The 21,984-nt window shown below is 34.2% G+C and overlaps 1 pseudogene; it reads left to right on the forward strand.

Moving 5' to 3' along the window:
• Nucleotides 1–2,893, forward strand: part of LOC109458356 (MORC family CW-type zinc finger protein 4) — a 160,180-nt pseudogene extending 157,287 nt beyond the window's left edge.
• The last annotated feature ends 19,091 nt before the right edge of the window (nt 2,894–21,984 follow it).

Consider the following 21,984-nt stretch of genomic DNA (forward strand, 5'->3'; position numbering starts at 1 on the left):
ATTGAGCATTTCTGTCTCTATTAGCTTTGGGTTATACTTCATTATTTTTGCTTTTTACTAGTTGTTCTAAGATTTACAATACTTTATGGAAAGAGTCTTTGTAATATTTATTTTTCTTTATATAGTCCACATTTGAGGTCTGACAGTTCAATTCATGAACTAATCCTAGAAAAAGTGCTACCTACCTCATTGATGAATATCACTGCGGTCACCTTCAAAGTACTCCCCTTGGGAAGCTATGCACTGATACCAGTGCCTAGTCCACCCTTCAAAGCAATTATGGAATTCTTTTTCTGGGATGGCCATCAGAGCTGTAGTTGGATTACCCTTGATGTTCTGAATGTCATCAAAAGGGCTATGTCTTCCTTTCAATATTTTCTTTATCTTCAGGTAAATGAAGTCACTGGGGGCCAGATTGCATGAGTAGGGAGCGTGTTCCAATACAGTTATTTTTTACTGGCTAAAAACGCCCTCACGGACAGTTCTATGTGAGCTGGTGCATTGTCATGATGCAAGAGCCATGAATCGTTGGCGAAAAGTTCAGGTCGTCTAGCTTTTTCTCACAGCCTTTTTAGCTCTTCCAAATAAACTCGGTTAACTGTCCAGTTGGTGCAAATTCATAATGTGTAATTCCTCTGATATCAAAACCAGTTAGCAACACCATTTTGACTCTTGATTTGGACTGACAGAACTTTTTTGTTCATGGAGACTTGGCTGACTTCCATTGTGCACTTTTAAGCTTTGTTTCAGCATCGTATTGGTACACCCATGTTTCATTACCAGTGATGCATCTCAGGAAGATCTTGGCAAACTTCAACTCTTTGCTTTTGTTCACGAGTGAGCTCCTTCAGGACCATTTTTGCACATACCTTTCTCATGCCAAGATTTTCGGTCAAGATTTTCCTAACTGTTTCTCTATCAATGTTTACTTGGTCTGCTATGCTTCTTAAAGTCAGCCGATGATTCTGATGCACAGTTTGATAAATTTGTGCAATGTTTTTGTAAGTTCTGCTCATTACTCACCATGCTGACCTCCCTTAAACACTGAGCGTTCTCTCCCCTTAGAAAACGTTTAATCCATTTATACACTGCTGTTTTCTTCATGGCATTATCCCCATAAATGTGGACTAACAAGTCTCTGATTTCACTTCCACTCTTGCCAAGTTTAATAAGAAATTGAATGTTTGTTCATTGCTCTAATTCAAGCTCAAGCATTCTTGTGACAGCACATAAAAACATGCAACAACAATAATGAATGCCACTCAGCAAGACACCGCCACAGGACAACATGTGAGACACTGATATACCAAGGTTATGAAACCTTACTGAGCTGTTTGTACAGTGCTACCAAAGTAAGCGCACGGCGGCAAGTTCACAAACTTAATCGTCAGACCTCATATTTAATGCAGTGCTTCAGAGTTTCTCTGTTTTGTTGTTGTTGTTGTTTTCTTTTTTGCTTTGTTTTGTTTTGTTTTTTACTAATTCCAGTAATAATAAAAGAAGAGACTGGTGGTATCACCTCTGAGTGCCAGAAACAGAGTATTCTTTATGGGCATTTTGTGATATTCTGTATATTAAGCATGAATGAAAATTTTTCTGCATCAAAAGAAGGTGACTACTCAGATGATAGCCAACAGCCTGGCCAACGTAGCATATGATTGATAGATAGATAGATAGATAGATAGATAGATAGATAGATAGATAGATAGATAGCTAGATAGATAGATAGATGTAGCTGTAGCTGTAGCTATAGATAGATATAGATATATATAGATATAGATCTATCTATCTATCTATCTATCTATCTATCTATCATCTATCTATGTATGTATGTATATATCTACCTTCACAAATAAGCACATGAAAATAACTTTTCTGTTCTCTTGAAAGAATAATAACCAGTTTAGAGTAATGATGTCCCATTACAACCAACTCAGAGTCCCTTGAGAAGGGGGGATGCCAGGTGAAGTCAACTCATGGAGAAGGTGTGGGAGTAATTGGAATCATTGAGTGAGATTTCTTAAAACCTGCCTACAACAAACAAAACTTTGAGTATACCAAGTGCCTTGCCCAGAAGCTCAGTGCTTATTGAAGGAAAAAGTATCCCAAGAAATGTTTAAGACCTCAGCCATAGCCAGGACAGTACCGGAGATTCCTGAACAGACATGGGTACAGCATGATGAGTGTCTTAAATGAAGGAAGCTTCCTGGCAAGGTTGATCTGTCTACATCACCTGCAAGATGGTTTTGTTACTATAATTCCCATCCAAAGTACAGGAGATATTCTGTTCCAGAAGAAGAACTCATTGATGAAGACCTGTACTTGAGCAAAGCTAAGAAACAAGATCAAACTGTTGAGAAGAAGAAGGTGCCAATGGAAAATGGTGATTACCGGGTATTCACTAATCCCATGAAGATCCCTACTATTCAAGATATGGATGAATTGAATAAGACAACTGGATAGGACGAAATTGATAGGCCTAGCCAGTTTTCAGCCATTGCAGAAGAAAGCAGAATGCCTCTTCAACTTGGGCCTCTGGATTCTGGTGTTTTTCAGTTTTCCAGTAAGTACGATGGATCGTAGGTGAGGGACCTGTGCAGAAATGAAGGAGTCTCCAGAATGAGATGACAACACCCTCTCTAGATTATTCCATGCCTGGCTCTTACAGGAGGACAGAAGCAGCTGTTGATTACCCAGAAGGGGAAAACAACCATGACAAATCCAGTTCTGAAAGAAGCACACCACTGTACCTTTCCTTAGAATACCCAGAAGCAAGCAAGAATACCAAAATAGGGAGGTTTCATTTCTGTAATCAGGGGCCCCAGACCAACAGCAGGGGTCCCTGCTCCCTAAAGAATTAGAAGATCAGCTTACCTTCTCCATTTTAACTTAGCACTAAATTTATATTTGCCTGTGTTGAGTTAAAAACAACAATTATTTTTGTCTTTTTAAATCTGTCTCCTACACAATAGTATAAGTTACATGAAACTGGATAATGTGTACATATGAATTATTTTGAAAGCCATGGTATATACACCAGAAAATCATCACTGGGGAAAAATTATGAATGAGTTTATTGTATTTTTTGTTTGTTGTTGTATTCTAAATTTTCTAAGTGAATGTATTACTTTGAAATAAAATAGTAATGTTAACAATTTAAAGATAGCTTGACAATGTAAAACGATAAATGTTGTTATTATTAAATTGATCACTCACATACATGGCGTTGCTAATCACAGGAGTGTCAACAGGTATATTAGAATTATATAGCTATACTAGTCTCATTGAGGAGCCACTGGGGCATTTTGTTCCCTGACCATTAAATTATTTTGTATTAAAAACAACAACAACATAGGGCTGAAACAAACAAACAAAAAATGCTTTGAGTGGACTATGAACATATATTGCTGAATATGCGATTGTATAGTTTATTTAAAATTTAAACTAGACAGGGGCCGGCCGGTGGCTCAGGCGGTTAGAGCTCCGTGTTCCTAACTCCGAAGGCTGCCGGTTCGATTCCCACATGGGCCAGTGGGCTCTCAACCACAAGGTTGCCAGTTCAATTCCTCGAGTCCCGCAAGGGATGGTGGGCAGTGCCCCCTGCAACTAAGATTGAACACAGCACCTTGAGCTGAGCTGCCACTGAGCTCCCGGATGGCTCAGTTGGTTGGAGCGTGCCCTCTCTACCACAAGGTTGCCGGTTCGATTCCCGCAAGGGATGGTGGGCTGTGCCCCCTGCAACTAGCAACGGCAACTGGACCTGGAGCTGAGCTGCGCCCTCCACAACTAAGACTGAAAGAACAACTTGAAGCTGAACAGAACCCTCCACAACTAAGATTGAAAGGACAACAACTTGACTTGGAGAAAAAAAAAAAAAAAAAAAGTCCTGAAAGTGCACACTGTTCCCCAATAAAGTCCTGTTCCCCTTCCCCAATAAAAAGAAAAAAAAATTAAACTAGACAAACTCTTCCTTCAATGCAATCATTTGAACTGCAATGCCATAAATATAACCAGAAACCAATTTGAGTATTTTTAAAAACGTAAAAAAATTAACTATTTTAAACATTAGCACGTAACCTTATATTTCATACTGCAGACATAAGGTTTTCTTTGTATAAGATCCATAAATAATCATAATTGACATCCTTACTCCTAAACACAGGGCCACCTGTTCTAACTGCACTAACATGAAGACACACAACCGGTTTCACACCATACTCTGAAATACATCTACCATTATAATCATGTAACTATACACACTGAAAAGAATGTAGAATTCAATAGCATAAATGAAACAAGAAAAAATTCACATCTGTGAAATTAAAGATTAAGTATCATTTTGGAGAAGAAGATAAAAGAGAGCACTCTTACTATATCAAGCTGTTGTTACTAATTTTATCTTCAAATCATACTTGAGAATGTTACATATGTTACACATGTAGATTAGATATTCATTATCAAGGATATTTACTGCATCTTTTCTGAATTTACTGAAATGAATAATTAAACTAAAAGTATCCCATCCTTTTCTCAGAATACAATTTGGTGACTGCAGCAAATACACAATGCAATATACAAAAAAGAAAGGAATAGTTTTCTAATGTTTTAGCTATTATCTTATAATTACAGTATTTAATTATTCTAAATATCCTTTGTTAAGTATGTTATACATTTTCAAGAAAATTAGTAAAATACTAAAATGATTTTAAATGTTTTTCTGGCAATGCATTATGAAGCTATTAGTTTTTTCTAACTTTAACTGCATTAAATACCACAGCAGAATATGATTTTGCCCAAAATTCTCTATTTGAAAGTTAAACTGACAGGTTCAATCAGCCAGAATGTCAAACAGGAATGCCAAACAGGTGGTTAAGATGTGTTTACCTAATATTTTGAAGGAAAGGGGTTTCTAAAAAAGTACATAATGAACATATTGTGAAAAATGAATATAAGAAGAGGCCCAACAACTAAGTCATCCAAACCTTATCTATGAGCCTTATCTTAAGTCTAAATCATAATAACAATTTAAATTAAGTATTCAGAATTATTTTTTCACTATCTTTTCAGACCTCTCAATTTTCTGTTTTGGCTGTGACTGCTTTATGGATGCCAAAAGGGCTCTTATAAAATTAATTTAATATTTATTCAAATGGCTACTGATTGCAATATACTCTGTGGAATTCCTGAAATAAAGATGCCTGTGACATGGTCACTCTCTTCAAAGAGCATATAAATGAGTTTGAAACCCTAATAGCATTTGAATGTCTATCCAAATCCCACAAATAGCAAAAGCCAAGGTGATAGACTGACTTTTCCACACACCATCCATTCATTTTGGTCTCATTCCATGCAGACATCGATGGATTTGATCATTTTATAACAGAATTCAGGGAATTAAAAGGCCATCTAATTCCAAATGTATAGCTATCAACAGTATTATTGTTTAAGGCAATACTGTTCAAGCACAGAAATAAATATATGCATATCCAAGGGAATGGTTGAATGACTTTGGGCAGAGAGTGGGGATAACAAGTTACTAAAACCTCGGTATTTGGTTTTAGATGTTCTATTTTTTTAACCTACTGATTTTCAGAAATGTATGCCATCTTACTCATCTTTTTTTTTTTTTTTTTTTTTTTGTCTTGAAGAAGTTCCTAAGGAGGGGGGGGAAGAATAAAGATTTGTATTCTATTGAGAATCTAGCTTTGAAATGTGTGTGTACTTCCATTTTAAATTAGTGTTTAATCTCTAGAGTTTCTTTTTTAAATTTTAGGATTTAAAATTAATTTCTTTATACCATATTTATTTAGCCATTTAAATCGTTTCTTCATTTTATTTCGTTTCTATTTTAACCATTTGTATTTGTACTTCACTCTTTAAAGTTCAATGTATTTAAACACTTCAACATTTTAGTTAAGCTGTTTCAATATTTCTTTCCACAATATTTCCTTTGCACTTTTCTAGTGAAGCACGTCCCAAATGTGTTTTAGAGAAACTTATTTCAAAGCATGTTTTTACGGAAAGGGCAATTCAGTGATCACATCATTTCTCTATTGTAGGACTTTTTAGAACCTTGTACAGATACACTGTGAATCTCAAGAGGTCTACTCTCTGTTTTCAAATCTATTTTATATACCTCATGTACATGAATTAATGCAATGTTTCCATTATTTGTAATATATAATATCACGGATACTACTTTACCATCAAACTCATCTTCACTAGCTCATGTTACAGGATTGTAACACACTCCAGGAAATGCACATGATGACATCTCAGATTTCATGATTGATTTTATTAAGTTAAGAAAGTATGGAATAGTGTTCATAACGGGAAAAGTTTAAACATTTTTTTTCCTTAATTTCACCTTGCAGCTACACATTCATATGCACTCAATAAAGCATATTTTCCCTCCGTTCTTTTTTCAAGAACAAATTCCATATAAAATATAGCATCATTAAATCAACATTTTATAATAATAAATTTGCTTATAACAGTAAAAAATATTTGAATCTATAAAAATCCGTTTTTCCTTATATTACCTGTCGGCTAGGCTGAATGAGAATAATAACAAAGGGAAGAATCATATGTAAATTTTTTGAAGCCTTCTTAGATACCAGGCACTGCACCAAAAATTGTATTTGTATTACATGCTTTAATCCCTGCACCATTCTTAGATGCAGAGGCTTAAAGATGAGGAACTGAGCTCAATGGCCATAGTGTTGATGATAAATCTGAAATTTACCCCAGGTATATTCACTGCCTTTAAGTGAAACACTCCTATGTTTGTAACGGATGTGATTTTGAAATATATCAACCTCATGTAATCGATAGATGTTTATGAGCTTCTATAAATTTATTGTTTCAGGTAAGAAGGGTAAAGCAAGTATAAAATTTCCTTCAGAGAATAAATACCAACATTATGTATTTAATTTTCTTTTTATTATGGTCAAACAGTGATAGCATAAAATTTATCTTCTTAACTGTATTACATATTCAGTAGCATTAACTAAACACATATTCAGTAGTATTAACTATATGCAAACTTTGTGCAAGAGCTATCCAGAAGTTTTTCGTCTTGCAATAGATAAACTATATACCTGTTGCACAACAACAGCTCTTTTCCCTCTCCTGGCAACTACCATTATACTCTCTGTTTTCAAACCTATTTTAGATACGTCATATACATGAATCAATGCATTACTTGCCTTTGTATGACAGGCTTATTGCACCTTGTATTATATCTTCAAGGTTCATCCATGTTGTAGCATATGAGAGGATTGTCTTCCTTTTTAAGGCTGAATAATATTACATTGTGTACGATATACCACATTTTTCTTTATCTAGTCATTTGTAGATAGATATTTTGTTTGCTTCCACATCTTGGATACTGAGAATAATGCTTCAGTGAACATGATGTATCAATATCTCTTTGAGACCCTGCTTTCAGTTCTTTTGGATATATCCCCAAAAGTGGAATTGTTTGATCATATAGTAGTTCTAGTTTTAAGTTTTTGAGGAAACTTTATGTTGTTTTCCGTAGTGGCCACACCACTGTATATTTCTATCAAAACTCCACAAAGAGTTCCAACTCCTTCTCCCTCCCCCTCCCCCTCCCCCTCCCCCTCCCTCTCACTTAATAATGGCTATACTAATGGCTATGAGATGATATCTCACTGTGGTTTTGATTTGCATTTCCCTGATGATTAGTGATGTTGATCATCCTTTCATACATTGGTAGTCCATTTGGATATCTTCTTTGGAGAAATGTCTATTCAAATCTTCTCCATTTTTAATTTGATTTTGTTGTTGTGAAATTGTAGACGTTCTTTATATATTCTGGATATTAACCCTTATCAGATACATGATTTGCAAATATTTTCTTCTGTTCCATATATTGCCTTTTCACTCTGTTGATTGTTTCCTTTGCAGCACAGTTTTAGAGTTTGATGTGGTCCCATTTGTTTATTTTTGCTTTTTTTCTTTATTCTTGTGGTATCCTATCCAAGAAACCATTACCAAATTCAATGTTATGAAGCTTTTACCTGTTTATTTCTAGGAATTTTATGGATTTTGGTCTTATGTTTAGGTTCTTGTTCTATTAGGGTTAATTTCTGTATATACTGTAAGGGTCCAACATCATTCTTTTTCACATGAATATACAATTTTCCAAGTGTCATTTGTTAAAGAGACAAATATTTCCCATTGTGTGGCCTAATGTGGTTAATGTGACATTTGCTAATTTGTCAGTCTTTTCAAAGACAAAACACTTAGTTTCATTGATTTTTTTTTCTATTGTTTCTCTGTTCCATTTATTTCTGCTCGAATGTATATTAGTTCCTTCCTTTGTTTGGTTTTTGCTTGTTCTTTTTCTGGTTCCTTAAAGTACAAAGTTAGGTTGTTGATTTGATATTTTCTTTATTTTAATGTAGGAATTTCCACTATAACTGTTAGTACTACTTTTGCTGCACCCCATAAGTTTTGGTGTGTTGTGTTTCCGCTCTTATTTCTCAGTGGGGGAGACACATAAAGTGGGAGTGCGAGTTAGATGCCCCCTATTAGTATTCTTTCAATTATTTTTAATATTTATTGGTCAATAGAAGTTCATCATGTCTTGGGTTCCAACACTGCATGTCATTTTTCTACAAATTAACCCACTTCAGGTTTTCAAATGCATCCATATAATTACTTATGGTTTTCTTCTATTATATTTTAACCCTTTAAATGTAGTTTCAAAGTGTCCAAAGTTTCTTTAGACTCCTTTAAGATTGGCTGGGCTTAGTGAATCATGTCAAACAGGCAGAATATGGAACTTGGGAGACTAGATCGTGAAGGGCATTGTGTGATTCCACTTCACTTGCTCTCTTTTTGATTGCTCGTTTTTGGGGGTATTGGCTGCCATTTTGTTAGGATTCAAGGCAACTATGGAAAGCCTCACATGATGAAGAATTGAGTCCCTCTGCAGGAAACCATGCGAATAAGCCATCCTGGAAGTGAAGTTCCCAGTCTCTGCAAAGCCATCTGATGAATTTAACCCCTGACAACAACTTAACTGTAGCTACAGGTTAGAATTACTGATTGAGAACCACCCAGGTAAGCTACGCCCACATTCTTGACCCACAGAAACTGTGAGGTCATCAACACTTATTGTTTAAAGTCAGTGATATTGGAGTAATTTATTGTGCAGGAATAGATAATGAATGCTAATACATATGTCTATAGTCATCTCTCTTTTGATTTGAAATTTGCTTCTCTCACTCTCTCATTTTAAGAAATGTATGTCTATTACTACTTCAAAGTTTTGTTGTGACTCCTTTTATCCAAATATTGACACTTGCAGTTACATTATTTATATAAATTCCCTTCACTGCCTTAAAATGATGTGTCATTGTTTTCTGGTTTCATTTTTGTTTTCCTTGAAAAAGTGACTGACAAATTTATGGTTGTTCTTTGATATTAATCTTTTAAAAAAATTATAGTTCTAAATGCTTGTAATATGTCTTCTTTGTTTGGTTTTAATAATTGTATTCTAATAGCCTGTTAATATATTTATGTTCATTTTGCGTGGTTTCAGAGTTCTGTTTTTGTCTGTGGCTGGATATCTGTCATATGTTTGTTAAAATTCTGAGTTATCACCTCTTCTTCTGGGTTCATTCTTGTTATTTCTCTCTTGTGGAGATCTCAAGGTTTATATATGACTCATCTTTTCCTGTGTCTCCTAAATCATTTCCTGTGTACTATAGCTTCCCCCACTTATGTTTGCTTTGAAATGTTTTTCTGTAATATAGTCTATTATTATTACCCAAAATAGTCATAATACATAACGTTGCTGTGAACACCAAATCAGCAAATACAGGGCTATATACATGAAAATATTTTCATCAACTAATCAATAAATAACTTTGTTTTAATGCATGTTTCTGCTTAAAGACAACTTATTTAATACATACTATTGATTAATTAACATTAAACTCATGGCTAATAGAACTGCCATTCATGCCTGAATAAAGCCTATCTAACACATGTATGTTCTCCATATGGCACATCACAGCCTTCTTGCATTTGGGAACACTACACAGCACATAAGGACTATGCTTTGCATGAATTTTAAACAGTGAAATTATCAACAGAAAGCACAATGATGCAAGACTTGCGGTGCTAAACAGATCACAAAAGGACACTTGTTTACAGTATGAGAGCTGACAGAAGAAAGCAGAGTGGTGTCTGGTTTGCTTTCAGCTGGGAATGTGTGCATGGGCCATTCAAAGTCTTCACTGCTCTGCACATGCACGTGTCTATGCAAGGCTGTGACAGAACTGAGAGCAATGATATAGAATTACAAATAAATGTTACCAAGTAAGTGAATTCACAAATATTAAATCTGTGAATAGCAAGGATAGGCTGCATACCAGTATGCCCGAGTGATAAAATGTGTTTCAGTGCTATTTACCCCATTGATTAACCCACATATTAGTTATTCTATTTAGTTTTTTAATAGCTATTAGTTTTCTGCCAAAGTAATCAATAGTACCTTTTACTTCTTTAGTGATATCAAGCATAATTATTTTTTTGAAATTTTGTGAATGATATTGACATCACCTGATTTCTCACTGTGTCTTTTGTACTATCTGTTGTTTCTCTTGCTTTTCATCACACTATCTTATCCTATCATATGTATTATAATTTTTATATCAATACTCGATACAGTGAAAATGTTAGAGATAATCTGAGGCTCTGTGTGATGTTACCTTTTTCCAAAAAGGATTTCACTGGAAATTAGGAGACCCAAGCACTAGCAATACTACAGCATTTAAATACATTCAGGGCTTGAGATGAGTCAAATCAGTCTTCAGTCCCTACAAAGATTAGTCAAGTTCATAGTATACCTTTGTCCCCAAACCCAAACTGTTTAAAATCATGCTCAGTTTTTCATATTTTCAGCCATGCTTTCATGAGTAGATGCATGTCTTAAATGCCTCATTCACCGATGTAGCCCTTCACTTTTCACAAGTTTCGATCTGTAATTTCTTCCTAAATTCTAACTCCTTGATTTCTTTACACATATTTTAACATATTTTATGTAGCTGTTACAATTATTTCCAGTAGGAATTTCAGGATAAAACATATCAACTGTGATAGCTGAAAGTGGTGCTTGGCTCTTTTTCACTTTCTTTTGTAGGTAAGTAGTTTGTGAGGACAAATTTTAGTTTTCAGTTTTAATTTATGACAGGACCCAAGCAGTATTACTAAGATAATATTTCTATGTCTGTTATTGTTAAAGTTAGGTGAGGGGGTATCTGTAGCTTATAATAAATAATATTTGCACATTATCGCTGAGAATAAAGTGAAAATGCACCCTTGATTTTAGTTGAGGGAAATTTAGTCTAACCTTTCAATATAAAAGCTCTATGATGTTTGCTGTAATAAAGATATAAGTTTATTGTGAATGTGAATAAATTAAAAAATGTTAATATTTAAGTATATTGTTTATCTTATAATAAATTCCTAAACAAGGGGTTGTGGCTAAACAAAGGTTAGTTAGAAATTGGAACACCTCATAAATTTACCTTCAAGAATATTACGTTGTAATTACAATTATTTTCCTTTGCTATAAAAATACATAATTATGCATCTATTCTATATATATGCACACCTATGTATGAATTCTCCATGTTTTAAGTAAACCACTTTTTAACATTTTTGAGCTCTTACATAATGGTTTTATAGAGTAAAAGATCTATTCATCTAAACAATTCAGTATCCATGGATATTCCAAGTCATATGTTTAAAATTATGATGTACTTCAGCAGAATATGTAACATATCCAAGTGGTAATGAAGTGCATCTGTTTGGACAGTGAATATTGTGTGACAAGTAATATAATTCCTTAATCTTGGTAAGAAAGTAAAAATGATCCAGGCCTGTCTTTAAGATATGTCCCTTTATAAGACAAAATAGAGCAAAGGGGGAAATAAATAAATTGATGTCAACTGGTAATTGTGACCTTGAGTAACAGCTGTAGAATGTACAGCATGTGTCATGTCCACTCCAAGTCTGAAATGTGAGGCTGTCAGTGTGATTGCTTGGGTAGAAAAATTCCTCAGAACTTTGTCATGAGCAGGAAAGCCAATAAAACAAAAATCACTTTACCTGTCGGTTACATTATTTGAAAGCCACTCAGTTTTTAACAAATGAACAAGTGGTTATTTTCAGAAAATAACGTTTCCTCTTTACTTGCAAATGAATTTCATAAAATATTAGTTCCAAGAGAAGTTTAAGATAACCCAAGTAGAATTTAAGAATAGAAGGATCAAAAATTTTATGTATCACATTATGTGTTTTTTTTTTTTTTTAATAATACAAAATAGCAATATGGTTCACTAAAGTTTTGTTATTGCTAAAGATTATGCATGGGACAAAAGTACAATTTAAATATTGTGTCAATGAGGGAAAACAGGAAGAACAGAAATACTATATATCATTATGATTCACTTGAAACATATCATAATGTAATGTCATTTTTTGCTGTATGCTTGAAAGAAATGAAAAAAATAAAAAGCTGAGCTAAGGTAATATTTTGCATTTCTTAGAATCCCGAACAAAACTAGAACAATGCAATTGATTGAAGTCTAAGTCTGAATATACAAACTGCTGAATTTAAAGCCATCAAATATTTCACTTTTTTATGATTTACAGCTGTGTTTAAGTAAATTTATCTAATTATACTAAAGCCTGCCATGTAATCATGGACTAAATCCCATTTGCATGCTTACAAAATGATAACAATGAGCTCCACTGGGCAATAAAGATTTAGATAAACAAATTGAGAAGTTTCCATGCTAATCCTAGGTATTTTTTTATGATTTTTATTTGGCTCCTTGCTTTCAACAGATCATGTTTTTGACCTTAAACCAAAAGTAAAAAAAGACAGATAACTCAGTGTTTGACACTTTCCCACAAAGACTGGACCATCTGGACGCTTTAGATTTGTAACAGGTGCTTCTGGGATTTAGAGCCTAATTCTGGCCCAGATTCTGTTCTGTATGGGTGACTCTGTTGCTATGTGCAATTGTGCATTGCATTAATTGAAGAGAATAGAAAAGGCCAAGTACAGCAATTAGTCAGTTGGTCATGCAGAAAAGAGTCTAGTGGCTTTGAGCCATGAAATGTTGAATGCACAGATGCACGGTACCCTCCATTTTGCTCTCTGTGGTATGCTCCTAGTCTGTGACAGGTAAAATGCCTCTGTGACTTGATCCCAGTTTTATGTCCCCTTTAAAAACAAATTACGGTTTGTAGCCACAGGAGAGAGAAAATGTTATATTGATACAATATGTCTTGAATATCTAATAGGATAATACACAACAGGAAGAAAACAAAAAATACATTGTAAATAAGTTTAAAGTGTACCTTAGTCATGAAATATTTAGATGTGTTATTTTTTAGATAAAAGTACTATTTTTAAAAGCATTTTACAAAATTGAAAACATTTTCATACTCATAAACGGGTATAAATTAATTTTGGTTCAAATGTTTAAACCATACATAGAAATTTATTTACTTAAAAATCCAATTTCCTCATTATAAGAGTTGTGTCAATACTCATATGATATAATGAATGATAAGAATTATAATCAATTAATTATTCTCTTTGGGATCCCACACAAAAAATAAGCAAACAAACAATAAAACAACGTATAACCCTGAAGCACTGAGGCTATTTTAACATCTATGGTTTCTCTACTCATTTTTAGAAATTAGTAGAAATATTTTTCACACTTTATGATACTATGATTGTGATGATAATGTTATGTGCCAACTTGACTGTGTTAAGAGATGCCCAGACAGCTGGTAGAACACTAGTTTTCAGTGTATTTGTAAGAGTGGTCCTGGAAGAGGACTTTGAATTAGTAGTAGCCTTTGAATCAATAGACTGAGTAAAGAAGATGCCCCACTCCAACACAGTTACTATCCTCCAATCCATTCCTTGAGGGCTCTAATAGACAAAGAAAAAAGCAGAAGGAGGGAGAATTTGCTGTCTGTGTTTGAGCTAGGACATGCATCTTCTCCTGCCCTCAGAAATTGGCTCTACTAGTTCTTGGGCATTTGGGCTACGACTGAATTACACCACTGGTTCTCCAGTTTGCACAGGGCAGATCATGGGACTTTTTGCCTCTGTAATTGCATGAGCAAATTCCTATAGTAAATTTCTTTGTTTGTGTGTGTGTGTGTGTTTCCTATTCCTATTGGTTCTCTAGAGAACCTTGATTAATATAATAATTATACTTTATAGTGTTTCCATTATTTTAATTTTTGTATATATCACTAATTCAAATTATAACTCCAGTAATGAAATTAGTATTAAAATTAAATACAAAATTGAGACCAGACGTGAATATTGTCTGAGTAGACAAAACTATTTAAACCACATAAACAAAACTAAATCTGGCTTATTTAACAAACATACATGAAACTTAGATTATTTCTGGTAAATTATTTATTTTAACAATTTTTAAAAAGCCTTATGTCATATTCCTAAAAATAGCATAAGATAATCACTTTTAACCAAACTTCTGCCCTTTGGTGACCCCCCCACATTAAAATAACCAATCACTGTAAAGTATAAACAATTTCCTCCTTTTCAATTTATAAGTCATCCTGTAATGTCATGCCCCAACCCTCATATCACTTTTGAATTTGAAAGATCCTACTTTGTGAACTATTCTTATATGCACAATAAACTCTTAATACTATTTTACTGATCTGGTTTGCTATTTCTGGAATTTTCACAATGGATACTATTACTAGATTGATGCAAATGTATTTGAGTTTTTTGCAATTATTTTTAACCTTTTAAACTGCAATTACATTTGCACCAACCTAATAGTTTAATAAAATAAAAGAACATCGTAAAAGCGTTATATAAATCAGGAACTGTTTCAGGTACGGACACACCCTTAACCTGCAGGGCTTACAGTGTGTGGGTGAGACACATCATACTCACATATTTAATGTTCACTTGTATATTTTCATATAATAATAATACATTTAAGTAATGGTTGATATAATGTAAGCAAAGAAAGAGAGGTAAGGAAGTGGAAACACTAAAGATGCTATTTAAGCTAGTGAGGCTAGGAAAGAACTTTTTGAGGAGGTGACATTTACATAGAAACTTAAATGAGGTGAGAAAACAAATCTTGCAAACCAATAGGTAACGAAGCTGACTGATTAAACATGAAATCCCTGGAGCCGGCAGAAAGCGTTTTCCAATCTAGGATCTGACACATATTAGATGATTTCCCTTTATAAAACAGAGGTTATAAAAATAGCGATAACATGCCCTGTTGAACAAAAGCAAGCAATGCACTTCTTCCAATAACTGACAAATAGTATGCTTTGTATAAATATCAGCAACCATCATCATCATTACCATCACCTTCCACAAAGCATAAATTATTAGTCTGATTCTCTACATGAAATCAACACTCAGATTTGTTTAATCCTGGCTGTTCTGCTTGTTCCATAATACCTTCAAACAGCTTTTAAAAATGCACACACACACACATACCAAAAAACAAATAAACAAACAAACAAAAACAGGTCTGACAATTACGTTCACCAACTCATCCTAGAAAAAGTGCTACATACCTCATTGCTGAGTATCACTATGATCACCTTCAAAGTACTCCCCCTTGGGAAGCTATGCACCGATGCCAGTGCCTAGGCCACCCTTCAAAGCAATTTTGGAACTCTTTTTCTGGAATGGCCATCAGAGCTGTCGTCGTATTACCCTCAATGCCCTGAATGTCATCAAAATGTCTTCCTATCATTATTTTCTTTATCTTTGGGTGAAGAAAGAAGTTATTGGGGGCCAGATCAGATGAGTAGGGAGGGTGTTCCCATACAGTTAGTGTTTGTTTACTGGCTAAAACGCCCTCATAGGCAGTGCCTTGAGAGCTGGTGCATTGTCGTGATGAAAGAGCCATGAATTGTTGTAGAAAACTCCAGGCATCTAACTTTTTCACACAGCCTTTTCAGCACTTCCAGATAGTAAATTTGGTTAACTGCTTGTCCAGTTTCTCAAATTACTAATAAATAATCACTCTGATATCAAAAAATGCTAGCAACATTGTTGCAGCAAGCTTGAGAATATAATTGTCAGACCGTGTGTGTGTGTGTGTGTGTGTGTGTGTGTGTGTGTAGCTATCCCATAGGGGATGGATGTGTTCCAAGACCCTCAGTAGATGCCTGAAATCACAGATAGTACCAAACGCTACAAATACTATGTTTTTTCTGTAAGTACTTACCTATTATAGATTACAAATTAGGCAAAGTAAGACAATGACAACAATAATTAATAATAAAATAGAATAATTATAATAAACTGTGATAAAAGTTAAATGAATATGATATCTATCTCTCTCCCACAAAATATATTACCATATTGTACTGCCCCTTCTTGTGATGATGTGAGATGATAAAATACCTATGGAATGAGATGAAGTGAAGTGAGTGATGTAGGCATTGTGACATAGCATTAGGCTACTATTGACCTTCTGACAATATGGTAGAAGAAATATCATCTGCTTCAGGCAATCCCGCATCATTGAACCATGACAATTTCAGTGATGGGTTGTCAGGAGCAGACAGTGTTGATAGTTGGGGATCCTTGATTATTCAATTGTTTATTTCTGGAATTTTCCATTTAATATTTTTGGACCACAGCAGACCGCAGGTAACTAAAACTGCGCAAAGCAAAACCATAAACCAGGAGGGACAGACCATATATATACATATATACACACACACACACACATATATATATATATATATATATACACACACACATATATGTACATATGTATATATATGTATACATGTATATATATATGTGTGTGTGTGTGTGTGTATATATATATATATATATATATGATCTATATGCACAAGGTCTGTCAATTAAGTTTGTGAACTTGTTGCAATGATGATGTTAACCTTGTTTGATGTCAAAGAGATTATTCATTATGAATTTGCACCAATTGGACAAACCGTTAACCAAGTTTACTACTTGGAAGTGCTGAAAGAGTTGCATAAAAAAGTGAGGCAACCTGAAATTTTCCCGAACAATTCATGGCTCTTGCATCACAACAACGCACCAGCTCATACAGCACTGTCTGTGAGGGAGTTTTCAGCCAGTAAACAAATAACGGTGTCGGAACACCCTCCCTACTCACCTGATCTGGCCCCCAATGACTTCTTTCTTTACCCAAAGATAAAGGAAATATTGGAAGGAAGACATTTTGATGCCATTCAGGACATCAAGAGCAATCTCATGACAGCTCTGATGGCCATTCCAGAAAGAGTTCCAAAATTGCTTTGAAGGATCAACTACGCGCTTATGTTGGTGCATAGCTTCCCAAGGAGAGTACTTCGAAGGTGACCATAGTGATGTCCAGAAATGAGGTATGGAGCACTTTTTCTAGGATGAGTTCGCAAACTTAATGGTGTGTGTGTGTGTATATATACATACATGTGCATATATATATATATATATATATATATATATATATGCACTGTGTGTGTGTATATATATATATATATATACACACACGCACAAGTGTGCACACACCTAAGTACATATGCACAGTTATATTTTCCTATGTATATCAATCAATATATATACATTAATCAATTAATATAAATCTTTACCTATACCTATATACCTATATAAAATGGATAACTTGCACAAGATTAGAAGGGACAGGCAGGTTTAAGTAGGGTCTGTTAATATATTTTCATGAAAGGGATACTTGAATGTCAAAAACCATCTTAAGTCTACTCAAGAAAAACTGTACTGTCACTACAAAATTATTGCAATCAATTTAAGAATGATACAAAAGTCTCTGTCAATAATTTCATTGTCAAATGACAAGGTCATATATACTTTTTAATTCAAGACATTATTTAAACTATATTAATGATTTAGATCAATTTCTAAGATTTAAGTTGCACTCAAAGGATTTATGGCTATGAATTTTGTAAATAAAATTATATTCTGCTGATTTCTTTACACACATTTCACAAATGCAGCTTAGAGACAATGCAAAATTTGGCAGAAATAGCAGCATCTGTTGGTAGGTTGGGGCTTTTACTTTTTTTTTTTCCATTTTTCATAACTGTTCTACTTAAGACACTGTCTTTTGGTAAAATGGTGTTGCTTTTCTTTGCTTATAATACACTCATAAGTCTATTATCATTCAGCAGGCTGTCACAAAGCAAATGTGGAAATGTACAGGGCATGCTTAGTCTGTAATGATATAAATAATGAAAATGTTGATAACATACATATGTTAAGAAAAGAACCATGAGAAAGGAAGGCAAAAACCATGTATGTATAAAAGGCAATTATTATGTAAGGAGGTCAATTTTATCCAAAAAACACAATTCTGAAAAGAAGGTAATGTATAGAGGAAAAGAAAACAAACAGAATAAAGAATCTGAGCCAGCATTAGGAATAGAGACAGCGGAAATGTAATGGCTCTGTGCGATGTCAGAGGGATAGTGGATGGGGGCGGGGGGTTCACACAGTGTGAGGGATATAAATGATAAACGTCTAAGTATTACTTTGTCTTGTGTACCTGAAACTAATAAAATAAAATAAAAAAGAATCTGAGCCAATTTATTATTCACTTCAAATAAGGGATGACATACCTGCATTCTTCACATGAGTGTTTATGATCAATACAAAGAAAGAGATCTTTTCAGAATTAGATTTAATCTTGCTTATTGAAGGGCCTACTATTTTTTCTGCCTTCTTAATTTTCCTCACAGCGTGTTCCTTCATGTGTTCATGCTGTCAAGTTATATTAGTTAAAATCTGACCTGTTTAGTCCAGCCCTACTATAATACCTTTTTCCCTGTGTTAGCCTACAAGCATTATTGCAGTGTTTATCACATTCTAATTTAGTGTGTGAGAATATCTGCTCAGCACTAATTACGTGCCATGTCCCCCTTAAGTGCTTTTCCAGAGAGCTCTGAGTTAACATTTGGCTGCTTGCTTCTCCTGACACCCTCAAGTTATTGTTCATAACCTAAATGCAGGGATCCTATCTGATTCACCGTAAGAATATCCCATGTACTTCGGTCCTAGGTTCAATACATACTTGTTAAATGAATCTGAGTTCCTGCAAGAAATAGGTTTTCTCATATCATAGAGGAAAATAAACTGCCTTCATGCTCCTTTTCCCTCATCTCTTGTAGTTATCTTCTTGAAGTGTAGGTCTGCTCCAAATTTCTACTTCTGTTTCTTCTCTACTCCCCCCAGACAAATACAAAACTGTGAAAGTCAGAGCTAAGGATTTTTACAGGAATCTTACACACACAAACAAGTATTTTGTGACCCAAGGGCCTAACTACATGACAGAGAGAAATGGATTCATGGATTGCCTAGATAAATCTTGGAAGGATTCTTTTTAGTCTCATGTAAAACCGAGACTCAAAAAAATGTCTCCTGAAATCACAAAATAAAGCTCTTAGAATTTTCACCACTTAAGAAATACACCGATTTGCTCACTCAATAGACAGTCAGCTATGACATACCGAAAACTGATCTGGTCTCTGAGGCAAGTACCTCAGATCTGAAGAACGTTCTGCTGCTAACCAGTTCTGTGCCCTTAGGCATGAAGCTTACTCCTTTGTCCACACAAGCATCTTCATGGAAGGTGAAGATGTAGGATTCAATTATCTCTAAATTCCCTTCCAGCTATGGTAGCTGCTATCAAAAGGCACTTTCTTATTATTACTATGAGTTATAAACTATTCCTCCACTGTTAAAATTATACCTCCACACTTTCAACTCTTAATGCTGTTTTGAAAAATAAGTTAGGTTCATATATTAGGCTCCTTTGTATACAACACATGTTCCAGCATACTTATTTTTAGAAATGGATCAGTTTCAATGAGCAGCTTAGCTCTAGTGAATATTGTTCTCATAGATAATTGAAGGATAAAGTAAAAGATGCACAACCTTTCCTATTCTCTGCTGAAACTCTTCAAGGCTGAATAGTGAGAAGAGCTGAACTCGTACATAATTAATTTCCTTTATTATTTAAATTGCCCTAACCATTGCTTTAGAATATCCATCATTTTATGCATCTTGCTTTTAGGCTACAGCTTCATTGATATGTAAGTATGAAAACTTGATTCTTTGAAAGCATAATGCAGAGACAATGGGTGCCGTTAGTTGTCCATTATGATATATCAGTGGAGACCTGGGACCCAGACAAGATAGCGTAAAAAACCTGTTCTTCTACCTCTTTCATCACATGAATTTGTGGGATGGAAATTATTTAGAAACAATATGGAGATATGATTGCAATATTTTGTCTCAAAATCCTTTATGTTTCTTCTGTATTTTGATTGAGACTTTAAGAGACTCATTCTGTAACCTCAGATTTTCGAATCCTGTGAGCCATAAGATCTGTGGTCTATAGCGAATACAATGATGAGATATATTAATAATGCCAATTTGACTTGTTAGAAATAGTTTAGGATCTCTTTCTTAATAGCATAATTTTAAGGAAAAGTTGAATAAATGATGAAAGTGTCCCCCTAATGATGCTCCCTGTAAACATTCAGAAGATTTTTTTTTTTAAAGTCAGTAAATGAGGCATGAATCCTGTGCCTGCCAGTGTATGTAAAGAGAAAGGAAACACATGCATTCACACTTATACACACAATTAAGGACCCAAGAGATGTCCTGAATGATAAAGTTAGCAAATCACCTCTCTCATTAATATCCCTTGGGTATTAATGTATTGCTTACACTAATTCATAAAATAAAGCCCATTATTATTATTATTATTATTATTATTTTATGTGTTTGTTATTCAGTGATTAAGCCACTTGGTTTATAGCATGTCTGCCTATCTATCCTCTATTTTTATTCCATTTCAAATTGCATCAGTCCTCTTTTCTGGGATATCCTATAAAATGATGTGTATTCTCAAATAAATAATGATGAAGTAGTTTTGCAGACAGTGACTAATTATAGTTAGTAACCAAGCATGAACAAAACATGCTTCACTCAGTGTAGTCTGAAAAAACGTCCCCAGAATTCTAAGAATCTCGTATACATTTGATCTGTGAAAATTCATAGCATGGAACAATCATAGATTTGTAGCCAAACTTCTAAAGTTCTGCGTTTTCACAGTAAGCATGTGACTGAAGGGGAACAGAATATGCCATTTTGACATATTAATTATTTTGAATTACTTAAGAAACAGCCTTCATATTAAGAACACTCTGATCTTCCTTTGTCCCCTTGAAAATAGGAAATAAATCTCCCATGTGAAAGGTACCCTCCCTGTAGCAGAAGCATAGAAGGGACCCTTATTACCAGAAAGAGGGAATTCAGGGCCAGAAAGACTGTATAAATAAAACATTGTTATTTCCTCACTAATTTACTTCCCCAAGCTCAGAATGTATTGTCTTGTTGATTCTTCACAAATGCAGTTTTTTTGTCTAAGAGTGACCTGCTTTGACCATTTCATTGAGTCTCAATTTTTTTTATGGGGCACCCGTACAAACAAAATTAAATTTGTTTTTCTCCTGTTAGTCTGTCTTAGGTCAATTTAGTTATTAGACTAGCCAAAGAACCTAGAAATACAGAAGGGAAAAGTTTTCTGCTCCTACATTACTTTGAATAACTCATAAAATATTTTGTTCTTAACTTTTATAAATAAGTAGATACCTAGATTTAAATTCAGAATCTTTATATTGTTACCTTTATGAAGCTGGCATAATAGTCAAATAAATTGATGTATGTGAAAACAGATTTTCAAACCATAACATATTATAAACATTTAAAATATTTCTGCTCTTGTTATTTACAGTACCTAATTCTGAGGTGGAATTCAAAATATACATTAATATAATAACTGCAGATAATTTCATTCATCACTAACAATATATTCTTTAAATGTTGCA

The sequence above is a fragment of the Rhinolophus sinicus genome, linkage group LG04 (genome assembly GCF_036562045.2).
Source record: "Rhinolophus sinicus isolate RSC01 linkage group LG04, ASM3656204v1, whole genome shotgun sequence".
Taxonomy (NCBI): Eukaryota; Metazoa; Chordata; class Mammalia; order Chiroptera; family Rhinolophidae; genus Rhinolophus; species Rhinolophus sinicus.